Below are 17,884 nucleotides of genomic sequence, written 5' to 3'. Positions count from 1 at the left end.
ATAATTTCACATGGAATCTCATACACATGTAGTATGAATTACCTCTACCTTCAAAGGATGTGTGTTGATGGCAATGCAGTCAGCACCTACTGGATTACAGCTAGAATAGAACAGTTCAGTTGGACACTTGTGTTCTCCTTTAAAGCTTTTCTCTGACGGGGTCTCTTCCTAGAACTGTATGTAATTAACAAATGTCTCTACAATACAAATACCTACTGAAGTTCAATTCTGACCTAACCTGACCTGCCACATTAATTGAATTAAAGTGGTTCCCTGGAAGGACATTGTTTATTGACGAGATGACCTAACCAAATGTTAGCTTGGCAGGTGTCCATAGTCAATATGGAGCCATATAGAAATCAGGGGGAAGCAATCAGATTGAAATTTCCTCCCATTTCTTTTGAAATTAGGCTACTTTAGCTCTTAAGCTTTTTGAAACACTTGTAATACAATCTGCACAAAGGTTTGGTAAATATTCTGTCATTTAGAAGCCTGTATCTGAATTTCCTGAAAAGCTACTGTATTCAGCTAGTAAATATATACGTCCACACAGATGCTGATATTATCAGGGCCTTCTCTAAGAAAACAAGGTACCTGCGATGAAAACAGCAATGGTGAAAGGGGTGATGCAATCAAGCTTGTAGGTGTTTTTTTTCTTTTGTCTTGCTTGTTTTTCTAGTCCTCTCAGGAAAAGATACAGGGCTTAGATGAAAGTACCAGGTCCCTCCTGAAAACAACATGTGCCTGTGTAGAGATGCATCCAGAAAGGGTCTCTCTCCTTTGACCACAGGATGCTGTTTCACAACACAATACTGCCCAAATAGATTTAAAAGTGTCTTTGCTCAAGAAATTACAAATTTGCTCATGTCTGAGAAGAGACAATAACAGAAAGCCATAGATAAACACAAAAATTACTCACTCAAAAATACTAGGAAGTGGAAAATTCTCATCAAGGAATGAAAAAGACGATGAATGCATCTAGGGTGATCATATACTAATCCAAAAAGTATTGGAAAGGTGTTCAGGCCTCAGACAGGACCTAGTCTAGTCACTTAGCATTACAAAATGAAGCAGATTCAGTGAAGAGACTGTGCGAGAAAAATTCTGCAGAGCCTCCAAAGAATAGTGCCTTGTGATAATGAAGAAATTGAATTAAATAGCTGACTATTGGGAAAGAAATACTGTGTAACAGATTGCTGAGCAACATATAATTTCTTATGACAATTTTCTGATGTCTGTCTTATTTTACAACGATATTTGTACATAGAACAGGGGTAGAACCAGAGGAGGGCAAACAGTTTCTATGTTTGGGAACAAAAGACAGATGAAGAGTTTAGGATTTAGAAATAAATTTGATTTCTCAGGAAAAAAAAAAAGAAATTGAAAAAATAAAACAATGAAATGAGTAAGAGCTAGTGATTTCTTCCTATGACAAGATAAAAGGTTTTATGGAGATTTCATATACTATCACTTGAGTTCAGGGCTTTGATACTGCCTCATCTGATATGCTCATAAACAGGGGAGAAAGCACAGCCTGGATGAAAATAGATTAGCACAGAGGCAAAGCTGCTTAGAGAATGATTCTCGGAAAGTTATTACCAATGCCTTCTCATCAAAATGAAACAATACATCTGTTGAAGTTCCCTATTGATTCAGGCCTACTTAATGTTTTCATTAATGATGAGGATGCTGAAATATAGAACATGACAGCCAGCTGGAAGGACACACCTAGAACTGGAAGTTATCTTGACACTGTGGAACTATGCTTTGAAAAACCAGATTGAACCAAATTGCCCTTAAATGTGGACAATGTTGTGAACCTAGAGCCAGTAACCTTCTACATAAATACAGCATGGAAAAATTGTTTCACAGAAAAGGATTTGTAAGTTTTTATGGCTTGGGAGCTAAACATAATTTTATGCTGCTATAAAAGCAGTACAGTACATATTTGGGATGTATCTGGCAATACTCAACCTGTAAAAGGTAAGAAATTATCCTTTACTGTACTTACCAAGGTTAAAGCCTCACACAGAATAGTGTCAAATTTCAGGCATTTCAGTGAAGATGAGGGTCAGCTGCAGGTAGTCCAGAGGAAACAACAGTAACAAAAATGGAAACTATGGCTTGTGAAAAAGGGAGGAGGAAAAAATGAGAGAAGAGTGAGACAAGGTTATGATAAGTTTCCAAATGCTGAAAGAACTGCTGCGAAGAGGATAGCATGAATCAATTTTCCATGCCTAGGGATTACATAACCAACTGTAACAGACTTAAACTGCATCAAAAGGAAAAACCAAGTTAGTCCTAAGGAAAAAAAATCTAACCATGTGGAAAATAATATATTAAAATATAATATGGAAATCGGGATGGCTCTATCCCTGGAATAAGTCCCCTCAGAGGGACTTTGGCAGGGCACAGACATGGGCTGACAGAGACCTAATGAAGTCTGACAAGGGCAAATGCAATGTCTTGCCTCTGGGATGGAGTAACCCATGCCAAGTGACAGCCAACACATTAAGGAAAGTGATTATTTCCCTCTACAGCAGGGAAATAATCCCTCTGAAACAGTGAGACTCCACTGTAGTCCATGTGTATTTCTTGTATAAGACATGCTGATGTACTGAAGTGAGTCAAATATGATTTGGCACCTGGAGCATGTGATGTACAAGGAGAGGCAGATAACTGGGGTTCAGTCTTCAGAAGAGAAGGCTAATGGGGCATCTCGCTGCTGTCCTCACTGCCTCATGGGAGGGTGTCAAGAAGAGAGCCTGACTCTCCTCAGCAGCATGCAGGAACCGATGAAAGGAAATGAACACAAACTGCAACAAGGATAAACTGCTTAGATGCAAGGGAGAAAAAAAATCACCTGTCAGACATCGCATCTGGATGCCCAGAGAAGTTGCCACATCCCTAACTTTGAAGATTTTCAAAACCTGGGTGAACAAAGCCCTCAACCAATGAATCTAAGCTGGCCATACTGAGGACCTGTGAACTAAATGACCTCCAAAGGTCAGAATATTCCATGGGTTAAAGTCCTTCTGAAAAAGCATTTATCAGTAATGACATAAGCGTACTTGATTGTATCTTATATCATGAGGGTGACTACATTACCTTGAACAATTCTGTCAGCAATATGATCCTGTAATTTTCCATCTTGCAGGAGTATTTTGAGAATTTATCAGTTGTGAGATGCTCAAACACTAAGCATGCAATTTCACAGAATGACAGAATAGCTGGAATTGGAAAGGACATCTGGAGATCATCCAAGTCCAACCCCTGGCTCAAAACACAGTCAACTACAGCATTTTACTCAGGACTGTGTATATCGGGTCCTTAGTATTTGGAATATCTCCAGGGATGAAGGTAGTATCAAGAACAGATGTGTGCTTGTAGCCAGTTTAGCCTGCTGCTTTGCAAGTTCTGATCTCACAGGGTCAGTCAAGTTTGCATAGCACATATTCCTACCAGACCCACAGGCATTTGAAGATACCAAATCAACATGCCACTGGAACAGTGGACCTATCTATAAACCAGGAAAATGATTACAATGGCCTTAACTCATTTTTACCTTTTTTTTTTTAAATATATATATTTATCATCATCACTTGCAATAATAATCCAGGGAATTTGCTAGCTTTCCTTGGCACAGCTGGAAAATCTATCTCAATTTTGCCTTACACCACTCCTTTCCCTGTACTCTGCATGCGGTTATTTGTCATAAACAAATAAATTAGCCTTAACAGTTATGAGTACACAGACTGCTTTCAATTAGAGGTGGCACCTTCAGACCCTGTTCACTCAGCAGCAGAAGGACGGGAAAATATTTCTGTTATTGAACTCCTTGGCACTGTCTTGCTTGGGGATATTTATTTTAATAAACACAAGGTCGTTATGCTAGCATGAGGACACCACAGGTTCCCCGTAAGTGTTACTCTTTGATTACACGTTATCCATCTTGCTATTGTATCTCTGGCTGAATTTTGTCAGCCTCAACTGAGCAGCTCCTGTTAAAATTAGAAAAAAAACCTCAAGGGAGGCCATTCTCATAAACAGAAGACTGTAATTCCGGACAGTTAGCAGACAGCTCCATATGCAGTAACAGCTCCAGCTACCTTTCTGCTGCTTGCACTATCAAGCACCTGTCACCTCACAGTATGCTTCAAGAGTTACAGCTAAGTTTGCATACTAAGGACAAGGTTGCTAATTCACTTTTTTTTTTTTTTTTTTTTTTTTTTAGAAATGGAGATGATGATGGTCATCAAAGAGTTTTTTTGTTTTGGTTTTTTTTTTTTTTTTCAGATAGAAATGTTAGAATAACATTCTGACTAAATCCAGAATGAACAATTACAGACTATTTTAAACAATCCTCGTTTAGCAGACTGATTAGTTGACCAGCCAATGACACTCAGTTTTGTGTATGTTTTGGTCCACTGCCCCACTACCATTAAGCACCAAACTGCTACAGTGCAGAACTACAAAAGCAGTATGATGAAAAATTCATACACATTCTTACAAAACATGGTAAGAAAGATCACTGTACCCCCAGTGAAAACAGTCTCTTTGTTCTATCTTTTCTATGCCAATGAATGGTGAAATAAAGGTACTTAAAAATATCTCAGAAAGAAATGATGTCCTCTATCAGTGCTGAAACAGCAAAATAGACTTTTTCAATATTTGGAATGAAAAAGGAAGAAAATAAATAGATCATTGAGTGAGGAGAAACAAACAAAAAAACTCCCAAGCCTTCAATTCTGTTAACAAATCACTTAATAAAGATTGAGCTATTTTACTGAATGCAAATATGGAGACACTGTTGCTCTGTATTTTAGAAAACATAAAGGAAGCCTTGCTATTGGCTTAGTGGATTAAATCATACTGGCCTAACAGATACAAGCAGTGATTGCCTTCACCTGTGTGTTGCATGCCACAAAGCACAATTCTGCTGTTCAGTTAAAAATAATGTTAACTGTTCAGGTAATAATAATGTACTGCTACTTCTAAAAGATTTTTTTTTTAATGACTAACCTAAGAAAGGTTTGGAGAAGAAATTATTTCAAGCTGAACAACTGCAGTACAACATATGGCTATCTTCCTGTTTTACATTCACTTAAGTAATGTAGTAGTTTAACTGAAACGATAGAAGAGGGTTTATTTTTTTCCTTCTTTAATACTTTGATTATTAATCAGAATATTTCTTCTATAATTAGGACTAAGCTTCTAATATTCTTAGAAAACTTGTACACCTCACCTGCATCTAGGACCTACTGTTGCATATGGGGATATTTTGGAAATCATCTAGATACTGCATGTCTGTTTCTTCAGGATAAGAGAATGGCAAAAAAATCAGTCACAGTGATGTACAAGAATGCAAACACATTTATGCTCCCTACAAAAACGGACAATAATTTGGATGCTGCCAAAACCAATTGTTTTCCTGTTTACTCTGCTATTTATGTTACAAAAAAAAAAAAGTGTAATTCAAAAAACAATTATTATTCACTTTCAGACTGCCAAGCACTATGGAAATATATTTTCTTTGTTATAGTAATGAACTCCAGAGTATCTGCTTTCTTAAATATTTTCTAGTTGTTTCCTCAAGATAAATTACTTGCTCTGTACTTTTGGTGAAGACAGGCAACCAAACTCATGTTTTCAAATCCCATCATTTTTCCTAAACACCCAGCTCAAAACCAGAATCACTTTATGCCTGGAAGACGGGATGAACATGGACAATTCAGTCACAGAAAAAGTTTCTTGGTGCTCTGTGCTGAAAAGCTACTTATACAAACAGGTTTAAGTGCATTTCTTTCAAAACTGAACATGCCCATTTAACTATGCTTACTGGAATACTTCACAGTGCCCAGAGCATCATCCAGAGCAAATGCAAGCCTGTGGTGTTTGCCATCAATTCCTACTTCCACCTGGTATGTCTGGTACACTGATTCAGGTCACTTTCTGTACTTAAAGCACCCTAGGTACAAATTGTCCTCTCAGTAACCCCAACCATACAAATTGCTTTGCAATTTGCCTTATTAAAATCTCCTTTATTATCTGTTGTGAATTTTCCTCTGTGTCTGAAAATATTCCTTATTAAAAATCTCTTCTGAGTCACTCTTACACCATATGTAAAGCAAAATTGTTTTAGTATTTAGTGGCTTGTTGTGCCAATTTTGCACATCCTCCATCTCCACTATGCACATCCAGATACATTCAATCTTTTTCCCTTTTTTTTTTTTTTGCCTTGCAGTTCCCACAGATCATTCAACTATTTTGTAAAACAAAACCTAGAAAACCTGAAAAATAATAACAAAAAGATTAAAAAAAAAAAAGGAGCAAGTGGTTAACATTCACTTTTTTAGATGTAAACATATTAGTTTCCTTAGTTCGCTATAGGCTTTACTACAGATCATCACTACACACATGTTGAACCTGTCTGGAAACAGACACCCTTCTGGCAGACATGCTGCTTGGCATCTGAAAGTCCCACAGATGTATTTGTCCTTCAGCAAGGAAATGTCCTACTTCAGGTTCTGATTATTCTTTGCGGGGAGGAGAAAAGAGGAGGGAAGGAGAGCATGATTAACTCTTTTTGAACTGCTGTACTATAAAAAGAGAAACCAGAAGCTTATATTAACCAGGATTAAAAATTAGAATTAAATGTTAAACTGTTCTATGTGTTCTTATAAACATTTTTAATGCAGTAATAACCTATTCAACTACTTAATATTTGCAAACTAGAAAGAATAGCTTGCTGAATGCTTAGATCACAAGCTTAAACTGCGGGCTTCATTTCTGGTAATGCCATGATTGAAGTGCATCTCTCTCTGCAGTGAAAGTCTCCATCTCAAAAAGCAATGTAATGCCTTATTTCTCCCACCCTCCTCCTATTGTATACTATCACTCAGTCTTAACTAATGCCCATGCTCAGTCAATGATATCATGCATTTGCTTTGAGTAGATTTGCCCCAGGGATTAATTTAACCACATTTGGAAAAGACTTTAATACCATCAAGCACTAGGTGTTGCATAAGGATAGGGAGGGGGCACCTATTGTTTAATACAAGTTAGAGATTTAATTAAGAAATCCTGTGAGTAATCACATTCTCGAATACTGCTGTGCATTTTCATTTAATAGCTCCAAAAGTAATTATTATGTAGCTACCTCAGTGTTTTGGAAAACATAACATGCAGCTATTTTGTGATTGCATGTTATTTTTTCATATCAACCTTGGCACTTCAAGAGGCCTTAAAATATAATGAAACGATCAGAGATCCTGTGATTAAGCTGAAGAGAACCTTGTGCTTTCAAAATTCAGCATTCAGCTACATCATTTAATAGCTCTTCAGAAAATTTTAGATTAAAAGACATTTAATAATAAGTATTTAATCAATCAGAAAAATGAGCCATTACCATTTCCTTTATAAGGCACATTATTACATTCAGGCAGCACCAAGAACCTCTTTTTGCATTGCTCTATAGAGCACATCACACATATCAACACAATAAACACAATATCAGCCTGGAGGTGTTCCGCCTGAGGGGAAGCTGAAGTACCATCCTCTTCCTAAAAACAAGGAAGCAAGGCTCGAGCAAAGTGCTTATGCTTTATGCCTCTCGTAGCTCTTCCACACAAAGGATGCACAGACAATTATTTGAGGATACAATGCACACTGCAAAAAATAGCTCAAAATTAGGATTTCACTAAAAAATCTGGATACATACATGCTCTCGTAAACACACACACAGATTTATATTGCAATTTTAGTCCTTTTTTTTTTTTCTAAATTACATCTACCAATGTCCAATTACACTTAAGTCTACACTAAACAAGTAGAACAATGCTAATTTTGAATAAAACTGTTCAGGACCTGAAAACAATCCAGCAAAAGAAAAGTGGCATGGAGCTTGAATTAACCTCCTTTGTTCTCAGCTGCACAACTTCCACAGCAAGACCTACTTCAGGCATCTCTACCACAACCCAAAATTAAATCAGCAACCAAAAATGGTGTTTTCAACCCAGTATAATATTTTATCATGAATTATCAGCAGCGTTAAAACTTGAGATTTTCAGCATTGAAGTATGGACCTTTAGAAGACAGTAAGGAAATTACTTGAATAACTTGGAACTGCTGCAAGACAGTAATGCATTAACACAGAACCTAAGTATCACAGAACATTGTTGAAATCTATTTGTTTCGTACCAGCTGGAGAAAAGACATCTCTCGCTAAAATGTGGACAGCAGAGGAATAGTATGAACTTAATTTCATTTCCGCTGATGCGCCCTTTTCAACCAGCAGGGTAAGCAGTAGGGGCAAGTACCTCGCTACTACTACTCAGCAAGTGTCACGGAGCAATTCACCTGCTACTAGTTCTTGGTCCTTCCAAGTGTCTTCCAGCGTACTGTGATAGGAAGTGACTTTTTCAGCCCCACAGAACAGCTGTCAAAAGGTCTACAGATTTCACACAGGCTGTTATCTGTCTATGACAGAGCTGAAAATTTAGTCAGGTATCAGTAATCCCCTGGCTGGCATCCTAACCTCTGGACAAACTCTCCATGACAGCAGAAACATCACAGTTGTTCAATGAACCAGACAGCAAAGGGTGAACACCACAAACATTTTGCAACTGCACTTAAACATCCTTTGTCTTTTTGTGAATCATGAAGACACTGACCCTTCAAAAAGGCACACTTCTGTTCCTGTGGAGCATCCCAAGAGACAGGAACATATGTGCAGATGTGTGTAGTTGTCCTCACCTGCTCTAAGAGGAAACTGACTCCTGTAGACTGTAGTTGTTGGGATTTTTCCAATACCCTGGAATCGGCAAACTTGGTTCAAACTATAAATCAAGTGTCACCTCCTCATTATGAATGGGATAACTGCATTTTGGCACACAGGCAGAAATATGCTAAGACACTATGAGATGAAATGCCGTTATTTAACTTACAGGTGGTATATGATAGCTTCCTAATAGCTTATTGTTTGTGAGGTTAATCAATTTTGCTTTCCTTTTTTTTTTTTCCTCAATTATTGAATTAAAACAATCATCTTTCTGCATGTCAGAAAATAAGATTGATATAAAGATAGTCTATAATGCCACCAAGTCAATCTGAACCCCAGCCCTTTGTCTTTTGCTGTCAATATAGTTAGTTTCCCAGTGAAAATAGCCGATACTGAAATTTCCCTCCTACAGCTCAAATATATACTATAGATGTAGTATGGGTTACAAGAATGTTTGGAATGGAATAAAATATATTAATCATATGTTACACTTTAATAATTTATGCCACGATTACTTCTTGGAAAAAAAAAAATTAAGACATTTAACCTGTAGAGTAGCAAGGACAAACCTCTGTCACTATTAGATCTTTAAGACTGGATCAGTAAAGAAAAATTTGATGCATTTTTACCTGTATTCTTGGTACCACACACTGAGAAGCTGAATCTTTATACCTTCTATATGTTTACTTTTAATAACCTCTCTAACAGCTTAATTTACAGCCCTGGAAGTCAGTAAGAATCTCCTAGTAAAGGAAAGATAACCTCATATTTTGGCACAGACTATTCACAAGTGTACAATAAGGTCATTAAAATGCAACACTAAAACTTAGACACATAAACAAGTTAAAAAGTCTAAACTTCCCTGAAACCACTGTGAATTTCCCTTTTGTATACATTCAATTATTATTAACTCTAATTACATTACTGTCTTAAAATGCTCTTTGGGGAGACCTTCCTCTGTTATCAGCAGTTCTGAAAGTAACTGAAAACACTGCGTGGATGTTTATTTGTGAAGCACTTGATGCAGTTATCCTGTTGCTACAGGCAACGAGGCCTGTCTCTTTGATGGAGCTTGCTTTTAAATGGTTGCTAAATTTCACTTTTGCTTGCACTTTACATCAAGCTGCACTCTGCTTTCTAAAAGCTGATGTGCTTTCTACAACAATCAATTACTAATAAGAAATCTTCATCTTACACCTCTAAAGGAACATAGCAAAGAATATGTGGTCCAAAAAGAGGGGGAATGAGGCAAAAGAAATCTTGCATTTCCCAGGATTTGGCATCCTGTAAAAGTACAAAGCAGAACTGAAAGTTTCTCATAATGGAACATGGGCTATTCTTCTTGAGATGATTCTCATTTCAGCACTTCTCTGTTAAAATGTGGATACCTAAATATTTGAGCTGAAATGTTTACCAGAGCATTTGGACAAGCTGTTAAATTCTTACAACCTTAAAATGCACTTGACAAGACAACAGGGAGCTCTTTAGGATTCAGGTCAATAGTTAAACACATCACTATTATCTCATAACAGGAGATAATTCTATATAAAGATTTTTAGAGAATCCCACATAAAACAGTAAACATTGATTTTTTTTATTATTTTTTTAATATTTATAGAGTCCTGATGGTATCATTTCTGTTGAATTTTAAGGTTCTCAGCAAGTAAGACGATGATCCAGTCTAAAGGTTGGAAAATTGAAGGAAAAAGCCTATTTATAGAATTGAACTTTTACCTTAATAACACAAGTTAGTTTAAAACCTATGAATATGCAGTATCATAGTATCTTCAAACTAAACCAGACCTTATTTCAAAACTGCCCCTCCTATAACCACATTATGAACAATTCACATTTGATCTTATATATATGAAGTTTTCAAGGTGGTAAAATCTTTCCTAAGCAGTCACAGCTGAATTGACAAAGATTGCTAATTACTGGAGAAGAAATCATCTTGGTGTTTGAGATTCAAGCTACTTATAGGTTTGTATTACATATCATTAATACAAATGAATTATACAGCTTTAGATTTACTATGTTCTTTCCACAGCCACTGTCTGAAAACACTGTCAATGGTAGAAATAAGAAACTGTGTGCCCTATATCTATATCCCCACTCAGTTCAGCTATTCAGTGATTGAAGCAGTGTCATCTACAGGTGATAATACTCCAAGACCAGAAAAATAACTCTGACAGGTCTGAACATCACCGTTAAGCACACAAGCACATTGTCTCCAAAATAAAGCAATGGATAATAGGCTTCTGATAATTTTGGTGGGGGTTGTTTGTTTTTGTTTTAGTATTTTTTTGTTTGCTTTTTAATATTATTGCTGAATGGATTGTGACCTGGGATTTGCACTCCAGTGCCACAGAGTCAATGCATTTCAAATCTTCTTTTGATTTAACCAACTTGTATTTGTTACAAATTATTAACGGCATAACTAATGAGCTTTAATGCCATCCCTCCTTCTCTCAGAATATTATTTTATTAACACCTTAAAAATTAAAAATATTTTTAAAGAAATTCCTAGGAAAATATGCTGTAAAAATAAACTCTTTCTTGAAAGATATGCCAACAATGCATGGTAGTTCACATTTGAGATAGTACCCTCTGGAGAGGATCCCTCCAGTTGAGCCCAGTTGGAGCCCAATGCATGTCCTTGGGATACATGTCCTGACTAATTTCACAAATGCAGGGCTTACCAAAAATGGAGAAATAAAGATATTACACAATATCTAATTCAGGTAGTTAGAAGTTATGAGGCAGGCCTCAAAACACCTTGAAATTCATTAGCTGAGGGGAAGGGAGAAGGAACAGTAACTCTTCAGCCAGCCTCACCTTCATTTTGTGAAATTAATAATCTCACACGCATCTGAAAGTTGAACAGTAGCTCAGACCCAACTGTTACGAAAAGACAAATATACCACCCAAACTGAACTGCCTTTAGTTAAAAGTAGGATAACAGTGCTCGTAATGCCCAGATAATCAACTCAATGATATTAAAATGCCATGTATGCACAGCAGAGGACACTTAACCATGAGTACAAAATCCAACGAAGCAATGAGGACTGGTCAAATGCATCGTATAAAATCACAGAGAAATGATCCAAGAAGTAGGAACACTTAAGCTTTAACTCATATTTACTCAGTAACTGACCTTTGCTATGTGACGTTACTGATATTAATTAGGAAGGCTACAAAAATCTTTATGATGTGTGGAAATATCCTTCTTCTTTTACACTGAGAAAACTGAGGCATAACAGGTTAGAATCTCACTACAGTAGTATCATAATAGCCCAGGTTATACTTTTGTACTCGGGGTTCTTGTGCTATTATTACTTAATATTTGTTACCAAGCCCTTGCTTATACAACATAGATTTTAAAGGATAGATTAAATATGAATAGTTTAAGTGAGGTGATCAGAAAAAACAAGATGATCTTCTGGACTGTTAATTTTATATGAAGTTGAACATGAAGATCCCTTTCCCTAGCCTGCAGATTGAAGTATGTATTAACTATGGAAATTCAATGAAAGCATTAGCACATACTATTAACTTCAAGTTAATAAAGCTGCAGATGAGAATTCTAACTGCTTATGGAAGAGGAATGATCATACATTTAAAACACGTCATGTAAAGAAGCGACCTGATTTTAAAACAAAACAAAGAGCAAGATAAAGGGGAAAATGAAAGCTTTTACTGCAAGAGGTATGAATCACAGCAAGGACAGGACACTGGTGGTGCTATGGACGACCCGAAAGAAGGGTGCCCAGATGGCTTTGAGGTAAATACAAGTTAATTTCTGGCTACATAAGCTTACTTATCAATAGCAAGGCATGGAGTGAGTAAGCCTACTGCACATCCATCATTCACATTTCCCCATTTCATTATAGACATAAAATGCACTTGCAATATGTCAAGCTGGAAAAGGTCTTGGCACGAACCAGATAGGAAAATCCATAAAAGATCAGACATGAGGAAATGCAAAAACATAAAGAACGGGTGAAGTGTCTGTTCCTACCAAGTGTTTGTTTCCTTTTCTTTGGAGAAGGAAAATGCACCGTTTTGATTAAAAAATAAATAAATAAATAAAAAATCCACAAATACACAGTTTCTGATTTTCCTTATTATTGTTGAAGACTAATATTAAAAACAAAACAAAACAAACACAGAACACTTAATCCTCCCTATTACCCATACAAGAGATGTACAAGAGATGGGCAAAAGTACAGACTACATTTGGCTACAGTCTAGAATACTTCTCTTTTTTGCTTCCTTGCCTTTTATCTTCTCAAGAATTACCATGTGTACACTTCCATAGAACTATGCAGATTAGAAGAGAATATTCTATCAAAGAAGAATAAGATTGATTTTCTGGATTAGCCAGCAAAACCCCAAATAGTCAAATTAAATTCAGAAATGTAAAAATACAATTGAATACAAAGATATCTTAATAAATAAATGAAATTATTTCTCCACGTTTTGGAATTTTACATTAACTTCCATTTGAGCAGTTAGACCCAAGCAATCATACCCTTTCTTACAAACTTCTGTACCCCCAATGAACCAACACACAATGATTTTATGTAAGTCATAACACAGAACTATCATCCTTCTTCATCCTTTTCTTAAAGGATTTTTATTTTTTATTTTATTTTTTAGTATAGAGAGAAACTCTTTATCAGGGAGTACAATGATACGACAAGGGGTAATGAGGGAGGGTGGTGAGGCACTGAAACAGGTTGCCCAGAGAAGCTGTGGATGCCCCATCCCTGGAGGTTTTCAAGGCCAGGTTGGAAGTGGCTTTGGGCAACCTGATCTAGTGTGAGGTGTCTGTCCCTGACCATGGCAGGAGGGCTGGAATTAGCTGGTCTTTTAGGTCCCTTCCAACCCAAACCATACTACGTATCTCTAATTTTTGTCTCAACATAGATATTTTCATTTCTTTGATACAAGATTTGTTAAGGTTTTATAAGGTTTTCCTTCCCATTCTAAGGGAGTGGATCAGGGGAAAATGATCACAATAGAATTGGAAAGATCACATTTTTTTTACACAGGCACACACAGCAACAATGAAGCGAGAAAACTACATCCCTAGGGAATGTAAACCGGAGGAGGAAACGTGATTTGCAGAAAGACAGTTGCACAAAAATGTCCTTCTTCCAAAAGGACTTGATCTGATGCTCAGCAAAACTGAAAATGTATTGCCTGCAATCGTTCTGGAGTGATTAAGGATTCTGGGTGAAACCTGTAGTCACAAGGAGAAGGTCTAGAGGAGGAAGTGCAAAGATAAGCACTAGAGACCAGTAAGCTCACACTGACCGTCTGGGACATGAGGACACAACCATCTGTCAGGCTCTTTGGAGAGGAATCAGAAGGACTGGGAAGAGAGCACCAGTCAATCTGTGGCGCAGACACCTAAACACGAGACAAGTAAGATACAAGACAATTTTTATACGCATTTTGCAGTTCAGTAAGCGACCTGTTCATAATCAATCTTATTACTGTGAAAAGTGATTTTACTTAATGAGCACAGCAATACTTTTTCAAGGCTTATTTCAGATTAATCTGAAGAAAAAGGAAGACTTCCAATTTTTCTTATTTCACTTTTTTTCTAACCTCAGCCACATTTGATCCAAGACATTTTTTATGCAGAGGAAGAAAATTAAGATTTCAATCAATGATGCATTTTAATATGCAATACCCCATGTGTTCATGGAAAAAAAGTTTAGTACAAATGTAATACACCTCTGATACTAACAGCACTTCCCTACAAGAATTACTGGAAATCGCTTCCATCAGAAAACTCAGCATTTTGCAGGAATGCGTTGTTGTGGGCAGAATTTCACACAGAACATTGTTCAAGTGAATCACTACATATTCCGATTTAATTTTAATAATGTTAAGATATTGTTTTTATAAGGTAGATATAAATCCTTAATATATTCCCTGTAATGTCTCTATGACATTTTAGAATATTTGAATTGTATGCACTAAGAAATATGTTTTGATATTTTCAAAAGAAATTCTTTAAAAAAGAACCTCATGTTTTTAACCCATCTTGGAACTAAAACAAATGGCCAGTTTGGAGGCAGAATTCCCATTAGAAATACAATTCAAAGGTGTTTTAACTTCAGCAGGCTGTTTGTGGATAAACACTGAGAAACCTAGGAAAATTATGATTGTGAGCCTATACAAGCTTCAAACGAGTCTTTTGGTACTTTTGCAGCTTCTAACACACTTTTTACCTTCAGTAGTGTCTGTATCAAACAATGTCAAGATGCAGTCAATAAAAAATGGTACCAAATGTATTGCAAGACAAATTTCTGTTGGATTTTTGGCATGTATCACTCACTATTCTTATTTAAGTCACAGTATTTTACATGTATAGGTGTTCACTGCTAAAGTTCTTTATTAGAAGAAACACACACTTGCATTTTCAGGAAGAGTTAAGATACCATATTTACAATGCCTAATATTATGTAGCGAAGTGAGGAGACTAGTCTCCCTTGGGTGCCTACGTATTTCTTAGAGAGCAACAGACTTCTTCAGAGAACAACTCAGACCTCCTCCATCAAGTTTCTGCTCAGTCATCTGCTGAAAGATCCTTTCTCCTATTAGGTACAGGGGACTTAGCAGATAATAAAGTAACGTCTTTAAGAACCAAATGCTCTGACTTAGAGCAAAGAGCAGCAAATATCCTTTCTGCCAGTTAAAATGCTCAAATTCCCATTCATAAAAGAAAGAGATGGGCACAAGAATTGGAAGAGTCAAGAGGTAGACAATACCAGAGTTAAGAAACCTTCATCCACTCCAGCAGGACCAGGAGCTCGCTACCAAGTCACATTTCCAAGTTTGGCACTGATTAGCTATGACACAGAGGACAACTCCTTTAAGTCCTCTGAACCTGATTTCACAGAACTCGTTTTGTTTCTCCATCTGTAAATGGACAATTTTGTTTTCAGGTTATATCCGTCACTACAATATACATATGAAGGGACAGAAGTACACCCGGGTGGTGTTCAGGCTAATTGCTTAATAATTGTAAAGCACCTTCAGGCCATGAAGTGCACATTAAGTACTGCAAGCTCTTACCTCTTTTAAAAAGAAAGTTACTAGTGCTTGCAAAAACAAAAATAACTCCATGTAATTAAACGACTCAGACCCCTGATAACTCTGCAGCATACAAGCCTGTATACCAGTCAGAATCCAGTATGCTCAGGTCCAATCCTGCTGAGCTGTCCTCATTACAACAGAGCAAACAAACATGTTTTCTTTATGTTCTCTCGATAATTACATTTGCTCTGACTCACTGAGGATCTCCTGCTAGCAATGAAAAGCGTGAATTCTTTCAGTGGGTCAATCTCTAGCTGTTTTATTTTCATTTCAAACATAGCAGACACTTCCTTTTTTTTAACTTCCCAAAGCATCAACCAGTGTAGTTTCCTCTCTTAGGGCTGTTCAGTGACAATGAGCCAAATTTCATATCAACTGCAAGCTCAGCAAGCAATTAATCCTACCTTACCAATCAGCACAAAGTAAAATATGCTTTTCCTAAGACTTTGGATATTCTGTGACAATTATTACACCCAGAAGAGCTTGGAAGGTTCATACAAGTTGGTGCAAGCATTTCTTTTTTTCTCTTGATCAATCAGCCGTATACCTCCCCTTCAGAAGTTGGTTGACACAGAAGATTAAGATCTATTCCCTAAAATGGATATAAAAATAGATATTTAACATGAGGTATATAGGCTTCAAACAAATGCCACTAACTCCAAGTGTTGTGACTGATCCATAGCTCTGAAAATCAGAGCTATGAAATCAATTGTCAACAAAAGGACAACATTTTCAAGTACACAATTTATCTGGGCACTTTTTCAAACATTAAAAACTCTACAGGTTAGAGAACAAATAGTCCATCTTCAGCTCATGCAGAGGGGCTGGACTGGAGGAGAACAAGCTGAGTTTGCCAAGACCTGGAATTTGTTCCACAGGTGATCAAATATTATTACACAACCCTACTATGCAACAAACCACAAGTACTGTAAAAACAAAAAAGTAGCATGAAACAGATCTACAGAATATATCATGAATTTGACCAAAATATATTTCTGAAGCAAACAAACCTTTTTTTCTGTTATACTCCATTTCAATTCTCTGAAGAAACTTTGTGGATATTAACACATTTTCAAAACATATTTTTAGATAAAAATTAAAAAAAAAAAATCCTACAAAACCCTTGAGAAGACTTGTGAATTGCATTTTCTCATGCTGCGCAAGGGCAAATAGTATAATTTATGAAAACTACAATGCCCAAATCCTCCTTACAAGGAATGAAAGAAAGGGGATGTCGGCACCAGCTTTACATAGAGTACAGTCAGGTACTCAGTACCAAGAAATTTGGAGGGGGGGGGGGGGCTGAAGGGAAAATCATTTTCTTGTATGATTTTTATACCACAGAATAATGAGCACAGCTGTCTTTGCTCAAGTGGGATGGGAAAATAAATCCCAAGACAGTGCACGAATTATCTGAAACTATAAATTTAAAGTGAAAATAGATAAACCTAACACTTCGATATTCTCACTGAGCTCCCCATTGGGAGAATGTTGGGATCCTCCCGGCAGGGATCTTTCAGCTGAAGAACGGTAATTTCACTGCAAGGTAAAACAAAACTTGCAGAGAGAACACAAGGAGGATTTTCGAACGCACACTCAAATGAAGGTAAGGCAAACTGAATAGTAACGTCATTTCATTACTTCCTGTAAAAATTAGTGGGGTCCCAGATAGTCTGTTTAAACAATATTGAAGCACTTATTTCATAGCCTTTTAGTGCAGCTTGCAGCTTAATATGATCCAATGTACTTGAATCCTTGCCTGTTCGATGTCTTTTCTAGACAGTTCCAGGAACTGAGCCTCAGCTTAGATTCCAGTGATCACACGTTAGCGGTGGGGCAAGCATCGCTGAATGCACACACTGTCCAAGAGCACTGACATGAATTAAAGCTTCCCTACCGGCATTAGCCACTTAAGACTCATCTTGTATTCTTACAACAAGCAAAGTCTGGCTTTAATAAACGATAAGGTAATGTATCTTCTCAAAGCAATTT

General features: G+C 36.8%; 1 protein-coding gene across 6 annotated transcripts in view; it reads right to left on the bottom strand.

The window, feature by feature from the left end:
* Positions 1–17,884, bottom strand: part of LRRC4C (leucine rich repeat containing 4C) — a 515,374-nt gene that overhangs the window by 320,110 nt on the left and 177,380 nt on the right. For 2 of the 6 annotated variants that reach the window (XM_080594598.1, XM_080594584.1), the window contains exon 1: positions 14,099–14,178. The exons of the other annotated variants lie outside the window; for them this stretch is intronic. The gene's annotated coding sequence lies outside the window, so the exon portion shown is untranslated. Of the gene's footprint in view, positions 1–14,098; positions 14,179–17,884 lie in introns of those variants that run through there. 6 annotated transcript variants of the gene reach the window in all.

Source organism: Anser brachyrhynchus (assembly GCF_964034855.1).
Source record: "Anser brachyrhynchus genome assembly, chromosome: 5".
NCBI lineage: Eukaryota > Metazoa > Chordata > Aves > Anseriformes > Anatidae > Anser > Anser brachyrhynchus.
This window is presented reverse-complemented; position numbering and strand designations above follow the sequence as displayed.